This window comes from Dermacentor silvarum, chromosome 3 (genome assembly GCF_013339745.2).
Source record: "Dermacentor silvarum isolate Dsil-2018 chromosome 3, BIME_Dsil_1.4, whole genome shotgun sequence".
Classification (NCBI taxonomy): domain Eukaryota; kingdom Metazoa; phylum Arthropoda; class Arachnida; order Ixodida; family Ixodidae; genus Dermacentor; species Dermacentor silvarum.
Window position 1 is genome coordinate 90,034,511 of NC_051156.1, and position 12,342 is coordinate 90,046,852.

The 12,342-nt window shown below is 42.1% G+C and overlaps 1 long non-coding RNA gene across 1 annotated transcript; it reads right to left on the reverse strand.

The window, feature by feature from the left end:
• Positions 1–1,049: 1,049 nt before the first annotated feature.
• LOC125943873 (uncharacterized) lies at positions 1,050–11,900 on the reverse strand. The gene is made up of 4 exons (XR_007465956.1): positions 11,833–11,900; positions 10,352–10,464; positions 6,419–6,475; positions 1,050–1,171 (listed from the first exon to the last, which is right to left on the reverse strand). It is a non-coding gene; the product is annotated as an uncharacterized LOC125943873 (long non-coding RNA).
• Positions 11,901–12,342: the final 442 nt, after the last annotated feature.

The following is a 12,342-nucleotide window of genomic DNA, read 5'->3' on the forward strand; positions in this document are numbered from 1 at the left end:
TACCACATCTCCATATAAAATAAGGTATAAATTAGTTCCACCAAATCATCTCTATACAGAGAAGCTCTCACTTTATATGTTCAGGCAAATTAAAGAAAACTGGGCAAATTTTGAGTCTATCTATCTTCAAACGACCACAGACCGCAACTTTCGAGTGATTAACTATAAACTACCTAACATTAGAAGTAATTATGCACTGTAAAAAAAATTTCTTCAGTTTACGGTGAAAGTTGAAGGTAAAACGTTGCCGGACACTTTTCCGTAAATGAAAAACAGCGTTTCCGTCAAACAGATAGTCTGTAAAATTTTTTTCCGTTGAATGGAAAACGGAGAGTTCCAGTCAAATGGAAAACGGTGATTTCCGTCGAATGAAAAACGGAGAGTTCTGTCTAATGGAAAACGGTGATTTACGTCGAATGGAAAATGGTTATTTCCGTAGTTGTGATCACAGAATTGTCTGTATTTTCCAAATACAAAACGGTGAGCTCCGTAGAACGGAAATTCTGTAAATTGAGCACCGTACTTTCCTAATTAAAAACGGACAGACCGTAGTGAGGAAAGGTATGCACATAAAACACACAAAAAGAACAGAAAGGAAGACAGAAACACCTTTTTTTTTGTTCTTCTTGTGTCCATGTCTTCTATGCTTGCGTGCCTGTACCATGAATCCGTACGAACTTGTTCAGCTTTATCTTGCTTCGTATCAACAGGTGCAAAATTTGTTTTGTAAATGATGATGCGGGTGTATATCTCCAGCAAATGAGAAAATTGTTTGTTTCATTGAAATAAGTTATACCAAGTTGTACATTACAACATGGCTAACTCACATCAGATATAGCTTGAAATGGGGCAGAAATCAATGCACATAAGTGGACATACACCACACTGAAAATGCTGTGTGTGCACGTTTCCTCCTTGTGTAACTGTCTTCTACACCGCTTCATCTTCGTGTCAGTGTTGCCATGTTGCATTTGAGTTCTGTACATGACGTGTACAAAGCATACATACAAATTCGTGCCCAAAAAGCAACAAGCCACCTGAATCTGAATCGAAACTGCGTGTTTATTGTGCTTTACTGAAAAAACCTTGCAAGACACTAGAAATGGGCTGACTAGAAGGATTGGTTGGGAATCGGAATGACTGGTTGCTTGCAGATGCCTCCTGCCTTTGCCTGAAAAGGAAAAAAACAATCAATTAAGACTCTCTATTAGTAGTAAAATCTCGTTACAAGAGACACTCGGTTATGAGAGACATTTCAAAATGGTTTGGTTGGTTTTCCTATGTTCGCCATATTAACAACATTGTATACAAGAGACACTCGGTTACTAAGGACAACTTTTTTTTATGTCCCTAGAGCAAATTCTTCACTATTTATAAGAGACACAACCCAGACACGCTCACATAATGCGGCTAACGTCGTACTAACCGGTATGCGCTGCAATTTTCACTCCCTTGGCTCTATTTTGTTTCGTTCCGCAGCCGGCTGTCATTCCTCACATGGTTGAGACTACCAATTTCACTGAATTTTCTGCCATTATGCTTCTATAATCGTCGCGCTCCCACGCCGACTCTGTGACAGAGTACCATTGAGTTGGATTTTTGTCACAGCATATACGGTGCTGGTCGCTTTGTATGCCGGTAATCAAACTCCGGAGCCATAGCCATGTTTCCATGAGACAGCTCTGTTCACATCAAAGATGAGTTTAAACACACTTTGGTGCTCATGTATAATAAAGTGGTCTAGTCCGACTCCTCAGTGTTTTTAGAATTTTGGTTACAAGAGACCTTGGTTACAAGAGACATGTTTCCCGAGTCCCTTGGGTGCCTCTTGTAACAAGGTTTACTGTACCACCATCATCACCGTTTTAAGTCAGATACATCAACAATAAATGATTTCCAAGTCACAAATGTAACTACCAGTGCTCTAAAAAAATGTCATACTCTGCCTTGTTGGTATATGTTCCTAGCCTATAACATGAAAAACTTCAGATGAAATCTACCCAAGTTATTTGATGGCTCACTTGGAACAGGCAAAACTCTCACGTGCACATTGACAGTCAGAGATTACATTTTCTGCATGTAGGTAGAGCTACCACGACCCCCACCATACTGCGGACCATGGCTTTCAACTTTCACTGCTCTAATAGAAAACCTTGCAGATTCCACTGTTTTCCCACAACAATGAAGCACTCTTAAAACGAGCTCAAACCACTCATGTTGTACAATTCCGATGCAAAAGCCAGAGGTACTGTCCAGATGACCAGCTTATAAATTAGCAACAATATGAAGAAAGCATGCCTTGCAATACAACATGTGTGCCTTTCAGCCTCTTTCAGATTTGGTTGGTTTTTGTCATGAAAGTATCAATGTGCAATATACTTTTTACTTAAGCAATGATAATTGAAAGTTATGGTCGTCAGTGCATCAACATACTATCTCCACCCCCTTAAAGAGTTATAATTGTAGACACACCACCCAAGGTCAATCCACATAAGTCGCTGTGTTCCCCCAAAAATTTGCCATTTTGTCAGTCTGTGCTTTTCGAAGTAACCTGTAGCACTTTCACGACGTAAATGAACCTGCAACAAGTACACATGGACCCCATATGTGGCAGCTACAGGCAGTACCGTTTATTCTGTCCATTCCTTGACTGGCAACCCCAGAACCAAACAAATAATGCAACATGTCGTTCCAGACAGCATTACTTGGGTGACGTGCTTAATTTGGGAATTACGCCTCTCCTAAAGAAATTTTAAAGTAAAGCTCAAACTAAAGCAATGTCCAAATATGAGCGCTTCTTGTGGATTTTGAGAGTCAACGAGGGCAGAGCTATTTGTCCAAATGTCTGCGACTTCAATGGCAACAGTATGGCCAAATTCCGTGCTGTTAATAGATGCAGAGAAAAATACACTGAACTTAAAACATGTGCAATGATGTGTTTTCAAAGTTTTACTTTATATCGTAGCAGGGATACTCCGTGGTAATTTGTTGGAATTCATGCTATTTGCCTGCAGTCTGTGCCAAAATATTCTTAGAGCCATAGCCACAACACTTTTTCTTTGGGATTAATCAAAATACGGATTTGGCAGAATCCAGAAAAAAATGCTTCCAACTGAACAGGTGCTTCTATATTTTATTTTCAAAGACAATTCTTTTTCTTGCGAAACAAACAATGAGGGCAGCTATAGGGGCTTGTTTGTATGGCATCTTTTATTTTATTGCAGCGCAAGGCTGTACAACAGGTACAACAAAAAGGCACATTTGACATGCACACAGTGTTAACTTCCAACATCAGATTTATTTCCTGTTCTCGTCACTACTTTTCCCACCACGACTGGGACATCGCCCTTCCTTACGTCACATTTGCGTACAATTCTTCCCGGCACGACACCGCCGGATTTTCTCCATTTTATTTACTGTACGGTCGCGAACCGACCTTGCCCCTTGATACGGCACTTCCTCCTGCTGCGATCTCAACAAGCGAGTATGCGCGCGACGCCATCGCCCTCGCCGACCATGCACGCCAGCTTGCCCGTGCTCGACTGACGGCCTCGCAAACCACTCAGCAGCGTCAGTACAACGCCCGCCACCGTGACGTGCAGTTTTCGCCTGGTGCGCTCGTGCTCCTGTGGTCGCCCTCTCGTCACATCGGGCTTTCAGAGAAGCTCCTTTCGCGATACACTGGGCCCTACCGCGTGCTGCGCCAGGTGACGCCTGTGACGTATGAAATTGAACCTGTGAGTTCGACCTCGCCGTCTACTCTGGCATCTAGTGATGTCGTGCACGTCAGTAGGCTCAAGGCCTACTACACTGCTTCAGAGTCCGGCCTTTAATCGCTCCGGGACGGCGCTTTTGCCGCCGGGGGTAGTGCTACGGAACAGTATTCGCCTTGACGAAGAGGCGAGCAGAGTGAAGACGACGACGAAGATTAGAGGCTACTGCGGGGATATATACCCTCAAAACGTCATACAACACGTGTGAAGGCACGGTAAACATGAACTAAAGAAAACCAGGAACCACACGCATGCAGTTTTTTAGCCACACAGATTGACACATGTACACGTTTAACGCGAACAAAGATAATCAAGCTCTTTCGAGGATAATGACATTGAAGGCTTACTGATGCATGCGTCACCAAATGTTGATATGTTTCAAGTGTCTATAGTTCAGTGCATTATCTTGCACCTGCTTCTATTCATGATGACTGCTTTTTTGAATCTAGGTTTGCACTTATATTTGGCAATGAAGGGCAAGAAAACCGTCAGCAGCCAGGGTATTTAATTTGTTATTGTGTTCTCATAGCCTGTCATTTATACATCTAACAGTTTGGCCAATGTAGGACCCTCCACACCCAAGAGGAATGCGGTATACAGCACACGCGATATAATCAATGAATTTGCTTTTATGTTCCTTCTCGCATGCAGTATCCAAAATTCTTTCTGGCCTTGACTTCCCACACAGGCTCATTAATTTAGTAGGCATCGAAAAAACAACATTGATGTCACTCCTTCCAGCAATCTTTAATCTGTGGGAGAAACTATGTATGTAGGGCATGGCAGAAATCTTTTTCTTTATATCGGTACTTGTACCATATACCTGCTCAGAACCTTTTTGCTGTGCCTTTTTAAGTAGTCCTGCTGCGACTGACATGAGCACGTGGCTCGGGTAAACAAAGCTGCTTAAACGTGAGACTTGCCATTCGAAGCAATCGTGCATTAGGTGCAGGATAGCCATGTGACGGGAAGTTTGGATTCCTTAACATCAATTTTGTGCTCACCGATAACAAAACCTGCTGGAGTTAAGAACCTAGGGCAAGTAAGCCACTTTTACCATTTCATTCCGTGCATACAAAACTTGAAGAGGGGGAATCATGAAGGTGTGTTTCAGTGAAGCGCTCAAGAAGCCATGCCGGCACCTAATGCACAATAGCTTCAGATGGCAAGTCTCACGTTTAAGCGGCGCTGGTTACCCGAGCCAAGTGAAAAAAGGTTTCGAGCAAGTGAATGGTACAAACACCGACATAAAGAAAAGAAAGGTTGCTGTCATCCCCTACATACATAGTTTCTCCCACAGAATAAAGATTGCTGGAAGGTCTGATATCAACATAGTTTTTTCAGCTCCTAATAAATTGGGGAGCCTGTGCAGGAAGACAAAGCCAGAAAGAATTGCGGATACTGCATGCGAAAATGAACACAAAAACAAATTCATTGATTGCATCACGTGTGTTTTATACGACATTCCTTTGAGTGTGGACGGTCCTACAATGGTCAAACTGGTAGATGTATAAATGACAGGCTACGAGAACACAATAACAAAGTAAATACCTGGCTGCTGATGGTTTTCTTGCCCTTCATTGCCAAAGATGCAAGCGCAAACCTAGATAAAAAAAACAGTTATCATGAGTAGAAGCAGGTGGAAGATGATGCGATCTTTGTTCGCGTTAAACGTCTACATGTCTGTCAATCTATGTGGCTAAAAAACTGCATGCGTGTGGTTCCCGTTTTTTTTAGTTCATGTTTACCGAGCTTTTACACATGTTGTATGACGTTTTCAGGGTATATATAGTGATGAGAACTGGAAACGAATCTGTTGTTGAACGTTAACGCTGGCTGTGCGTCAAATTTGCCTTTCTGTTGTCCTTGTCGTTCAGCTTGCGCTACAACAAAATAGAAGATATCATTGATTTCATTGTCGTCAGGCTCGGGCACAAAATAAAATTTGTTCACCAAAATTAAGTGGTCACCAGGCATGTCTAGTTGAATTTATCTGAACATGCTCTACTGTCGGTGGTGAAGATGTTGCCAGTTTAAAGGGCTGCAAGAAGGCACTACTTATGTTTTCTAGGGCAAGAAGGCAACAGAGTATGTTACCTAAGGCAAGTAGTCACAGGAATCCTGGATCAGTAGTAGAAAGTTTAGAAAATAATAATTGGTTGGAACATATATGTCACACACTTCTGAGTCACCAAGCGCTTGTCTTTGTCTCCCTTTCTTGTGCCTGCGTATTTATATTGCGCTAAGTTACTTGTTCATTTATGCACTATGATGATGAACTTGTTTTGGAAAACTTCAAATGTGTACCTGACGTTTGACTCCCTTTTGCATGTAAGTAAACATTATGAACTTGTCGCTGTGAACAGTCATCTCCATTTGCTGTACACTTGTGATATAGGGTTAACAGTATTTGAAGGTTTGTGCATTAAGGCAGGAGAGCAGCACTTGCTGGATGGCTCATCAATTAATTTGCAGAAAAATGCAGCAGTGTACAACGATTGCATCACTAATGACCTTGAAAATCTTGTTAGTTATTCATTTGTAAACACCTGTTATCAAACAGCCTGCTGACTAAAGGTCTGATTACGTTATACAGAATTATAGCAGGTACTACTACACGAAAGAAAACCTGTAATAGAACCTACCAAATACCGTATCAGTGTAGTGGCAGGTCAAATGGCTCCTCAATGCTTGTGTCCTTCCTGGGAGAAGGAAAGAAATGTTAAGCTTACACTGACAGCACCAAACCACACAAACGTAACTGCCACAGGACATGAGGAGTTGTAACTAGATACAGTCAACCTGCTTAACCATCTCATAGACATTCAACGACAGAATGTAAATTCATGGAGCCTCTAATCTATGAAATTCATGCTGCAATACAAACATGCTAGCAGGACAGAATCAAAATTGCATGCATGGAAATTCTCAGGAAAACTATATTTCCTAGCTACCACAGTCCACTCCTTGTGAAGTACAAGTGACGGTCTAAGCTACAATCAGAAGGTGGAAAATTCGGGATCCTTTCTAGTAAACAACTAACCATATCTCTACCTCTACTCAGCAATACAGAGGTGAATCACAAGTACTATACTGATAAAGAAAAGTTCAGAACTGCTGCTAAGTGAGTGCTATAAATAAATGATTTCGAATTTATCTTCATGTAAGACTAGGCGTGTTAACTTTCTTTACATTACATGAAAGACTGGTCAGAAAAATATTGCATTCAGTCAATATTGTGATTTGCAAAACAGTAGTAAGAGGTTAAGGTTGGAGACCCTCAGGTGGTATGTTGCGATGTTTCGAGAAATTGTTTCAAGGAGCCTCTTTCCTTAACCCTTTCACATGCCAATTAGTTGTGTTGATTGAAAACTTAGCTTCACCGCATTTCTTACATCTTCATATTCATAAAATGCTTACAGAAGTACAATAGATTAGGAGTTTTCAGTTCTTTAGTGAGTTTGTCAAGTTTATGGAATGTGCACTCCATGCAAAAACTCAGTGCAAGTACATCAGATTTGCAAACATCAACTATTTCATGTCTACCAGGCTTGAAAGCACCTATCCAGCCATTTGAAAATTATGACTGCTGCAACACACTGTGAAAAACGATGAAAGAAGTGACATACATACAATTACATACACCAAGCAAAGTACCCAACCATCTACCTTCATACTTCCTTTACTAAAACAATTTGCCTGTGTAATTCAAACATGCAGCACTATTTCAATTAGAAGAGTTTGAAGATGTACGGGACACATTTTAAATATCCTTACTTTAATCAATGCCATTGCTATTAATGCACTATCTTGGTGTATTGAATTGTGTGCATAGCGTCGGAAAGGATTAATCATATTCATGTAATCTTTACTGAAACTCAAGGCATAATACTCATATTTGTTTACAGTTTTGTGATGAGACAACACGACAGATGCGGGAGTTAAAAAAGCATCTTTATAAAATGCTGTAGAAAGCAAGTTGAAGCAAGTTTCTACAACCTCTCGCAATACCGAGCTATTTCCCATGAGTGTTCTAACAGTTCCTTGTAACATGATGCACTGTTTTCACAGACATAGCTTGAATCTTTGTATCTCAAGTTTGGAAGCAACTTATGAATTGCTATAACAAGCAGATTTGAAGCCCCTACCCAGACTGCACAGCCACTTTAACACCACGTGTAATGAATTATGTCATCCATATGGCACAGTTTCCGATTATATTCCCAAGCATGAATCTTATAATTGCAAGTTATGTAAGAGTGTACCTATGCGATTACTTGGGGACAGCACGAAAAGACGGGAGAAGGCTAGACAACATGAATGCAGGCAAAGAATTTTGTTTACAGACAAACATATATATACTAGGCTTGTTGTCCTGCGTAGTTGCAGCTGCTGGATAGTGGGATAATGTAAACAACCGCACAGTTGATGAACTGCTGTTCTGCCTTTTGCTACACTTTGCGTCAAGGCTCGGTCCGAGTCACCCTTTTCGCACAATGTACCCCGATTGCTCGACGTGAAAAATAAAAGGAAAGTTCCAGCTTTCCCAACAGTCTCTTTGACACTATGACTGACCTTGTGAATATGATATAACAGTGGCCACCACACTTTAAGGAAATGTTAGACATGGGTTCAGAAGCTCTCCTCCACTTGGTGATGCCTCGATTTCTTGAGGACGCCTTTTGGTGTTCCTGTGATCAGCTTCACAGCGAAAGAGTGTGCCGATGCGGAAGGCAGAATACCCTCCTCCAAACATTGGGCATAGCTCCAGCATACATAACACTAACCAAAGAAAACCCTGCGGTCCAGGAATGGAAGATCACTGTCTAGTGGTAGTTTTTCCCCGTACGTGAACTCATCTAGCACTGTAGAGAAGACAGGAAGAAAATCACTCTACCCATTTAGTAGCCTTTAGGCGTCACCTAATATAGAGGAGAAAGTTGCCAATGAAGCAAAATAACTTTACTACACTGGTGCCCACAATAGCTAGTGTTTTACAGTTACCTGACAGCGTTTTTGTCTGTGAGAAGTTGCCAAGCAAGGCTACTCAAGGAGTTCAGCCATTTTTTAATGTCTCCTCCACAGTGCCAGGTGTGCTCATGGAAGTAAAACTGCTGGAAGGCAAGCTCCAGTATCTGGCTTGAAGGTTTTCTGTGGTGAGCATCGTGCTGGATCTATGCCCCACACTCAAAAGTGTCTTGGCCTTTCCTATTAGCGCACTTGAACACTGAAGCGTGTTGTTGCTACAGGAACACAAGGGCACTACCACGAAGTGGAGGGGAGCTTCAGGACCCAAGTATGGTTGCTTTTAACAGTGTGTTCGCACTGCCTTTCGCCATGCGTTGCCAAGAAGCATTTAACGGAGCTGAACATAGGTGATGTCTTCAGTCGGAGTACTTCAAGGAAGCCAAGGCCTATCACTGCTATACAATAGGTACACAAAGGAAGCTGTCAATTCAAGCAAATTGCTAGGGAGAGTTGGAACTACCTTTTTATTTTCAGGGCCAACAAACTGGTCAGGTACGAAAATGTCAACCGGACCAGGTCAAGACGAGAAGTTTGCATCAAGAAGTATGTGCTGGAGATCATAGGAAGTGCAGTTGGTGCTGTTTACAACATCCTACTGCCCTGCAGCAGCAATTATGTAGGACAAACAGGACGACGACACAAGGACTATCTTAGGAAACACGCACAGACCCTCGACACAAGATGGGGAAGCAACGTAGCTATTGATGCTGCTTTGTGCAGTTGTATATCAAGTTTTGAGCAATGAAGAATCCTCATGGCAGATGTTCAAAACATACAAAACTCACAGAATAGCTCCCACATATGCTAGTGTGTAATCACTTAATCTTCTAGACAAATTGAGGTATTCAGATGAACTGCGAGAGCGTTCTGAACTGGGCTTGTTGGTGCACGTTTAGGAAGGAACTGAATGGCGCCATAGACAAGGATAAAGGGAATGTGTTGCTGTGCCCTTCACCTTCACTTCATTCTGGCAGTAGTGCTGTTCATTCCCTTCAAAATATTCATATATTTTGGTCATCTGACCACGTGACACAGCTGTGTGCTGAAGCTATATTTTACCTTGTTATGATACCTTCCAATGTCACACGCAAATCCGTCGAGGCATCTTCACCTATTATAGTAAGCTGAGCAGTGGCTAACAGTGAGCTTAACTGTGGCTACACTTAGTTACCATGGAGCCCATGCATGACAGTGTTAGAGGTCAGTATGCAGGTGTTTTTGCATACTCATAGAGGCAAACTAAACGAAGAATTTTTATTGGTGCATGTTTTATCTGTTGCCTCAAATCCCGAAATCTGGTGCGATTAGTGTTTTTTGAACACAACTCATGTGCAACCGAGACAAGTATGAAACAATCCCACTTTCAAGTCGATGTCCTCATGCTGAACCAATTGGTTGCCCCAGGAAGAACAAAACATCATTTATCTTTTGGATGCATCTGCAACAATTATTATACTTGTATAGGCATTGTCATTCAACCAACATTTGCAGTCAATGTCCATTAGGACTGCATATGCATGACTGATATACGATAGAATGGCACAGCTTACCAGAACAAATAGCACAATGCAAGACTGCTTTGCCACTGGTGTTGCAAGCAGGCCCCCATGACTGAGAAACTGAATGCAAGGCGGCACACAGACATCCTTCACTGGTGCAATAGCTGCAAATGAAATACTGATATCAGTTACTTTCTGACCGGTCATCCAAAGCAAAGCACAAACATTTTATATACAATTACACTATTGCATATAAGCTCGTCACTGAGTTACTGTTATTGCTGTGAGATAGCTCACAGTATTTTATAAAGTGCTAATGGCCTCGTTTAACTTTTTGCAAAAAAAAAACTTTATGAAGCACTTTCTATTAGAAAAATGAGCTGACAAAAATTCTGCCCTGCATAACTTACAACACATGCACGCATTTTAGAATTATTGCAGTGATGCGTGTAAGCTGAAAATTAGTCTATGCAACTCGAGACAGTAAGTGTGAACCTCCCTTCAACATCAGTGTTGACATATAGTTTGGTTTGTTTTTACACTTGTTAGGAATATATATAACTTTGGAATGTCCGTAATGCACGTTTGGCCACCACTATTCTATGTCAAGGTTAAGTTCAAAATTACTTTTCGCATGCATTTGTTTTACAATTACGGCCGCATATGGGCAGAACTTAAGCGGCAATCCTCCCTCCCAGAATACGTGATATGCTGACGTACTGAGTCAGAACGTTAATCGTCAGCCTGGTAGCTGTCAAAAAAAAAACGAATACAGATTGCCAGGTAGAAAATAATCCGTTTCCTTTGCAATGACTCTTAACGGGTATCACGCGGACAACTTTCAATTGCGATCGTGCACGATTGCTCGGGCTCTACTACAAACGAAAGGGCACCGTGTGACACCCGTGTTCCCTACCACTGCAGGTGGCACAAGGTTATGGCAGTAAGCACGCTCCACCGTCATTTGATTGTAATGAAGGGGCATGCACATCGAACATGCTCAATGAGGTCTTCATACATGAGCAATCTTCCAATCCCGGGCGTGAACACTGCGATTATGCACGCCCAGCCAAGGCACTGCGTCCGAAGCTTATAATAATAAAATTTCACCGTGATGCAATGCGTCACCGAATATTGGTAACATAACGTTGCACCGCGTCGAGAAAGATACTAACGGGTACAACGCCTTCACTTAATTTTGGAACGCCGAGCACACAGCACAACACAGTACTAACTGGAATGCTAACGTCCGTAAACCAGCGGCCACATTAGACGACAAAGGAGCTACTAGAGGCGTCAACGCCGCTAATATTGCCTACACGTCTCAGTTGTAGTGAGTATGCATTCAACACAACAAATGAAACACCCCTTTATCACAGACTCGCAATGTCGCTTTGTCAATCCTCATGGCCAAGGAATCTCGTTAAAGAGCGTGCTCACACAACACAATTGAGCCCATCACCGGCCATCGCGGAGCATTTCGCACGCGCGACGTGCACCAACAACGAAAAAAGGACACTTAAATCACTTACTTGTGTAACAATCCAGCGCCGATTCCTTCCTATTTAGTGTGAAATCACAAATGCGACAGGAACACCACCTCCACCGTCCGCCATTAGCGAGTACTCGTACAGTTGTTTGTGCTGGAGGTCGAGGAATCCAACCCAGCGTGTAGGCGCGATGAAGGGGTGGTAAGCAGCGCCACCGCTCAAACCCTACCTGCTTCTTTTTGTGTGTTTACTATGCTCGCACGCGAATAATGTTCAAACAGCGTTGTCTATGGTGATATATGTAACTGGCAGTGAGAGTAGACAGTGTCTTTTCGTTATATTCTTTGCGTGTTCATTTTTCACTAGTAACATGTTCAGTTGCCCTCCTCATGAAATTACGGACGGCTCTCCGTATTTCAAAAACGGAGCTCACGTCCGTCTTTTTTACGTAGAATACCGCCGTTTTTCATAAACGGAGCTCACGTCCGTCTTTTTTACGTAGAATCCCGCCGTTTTTCATAAAACAGAATGGTCTACGTAAATTTTACGTAG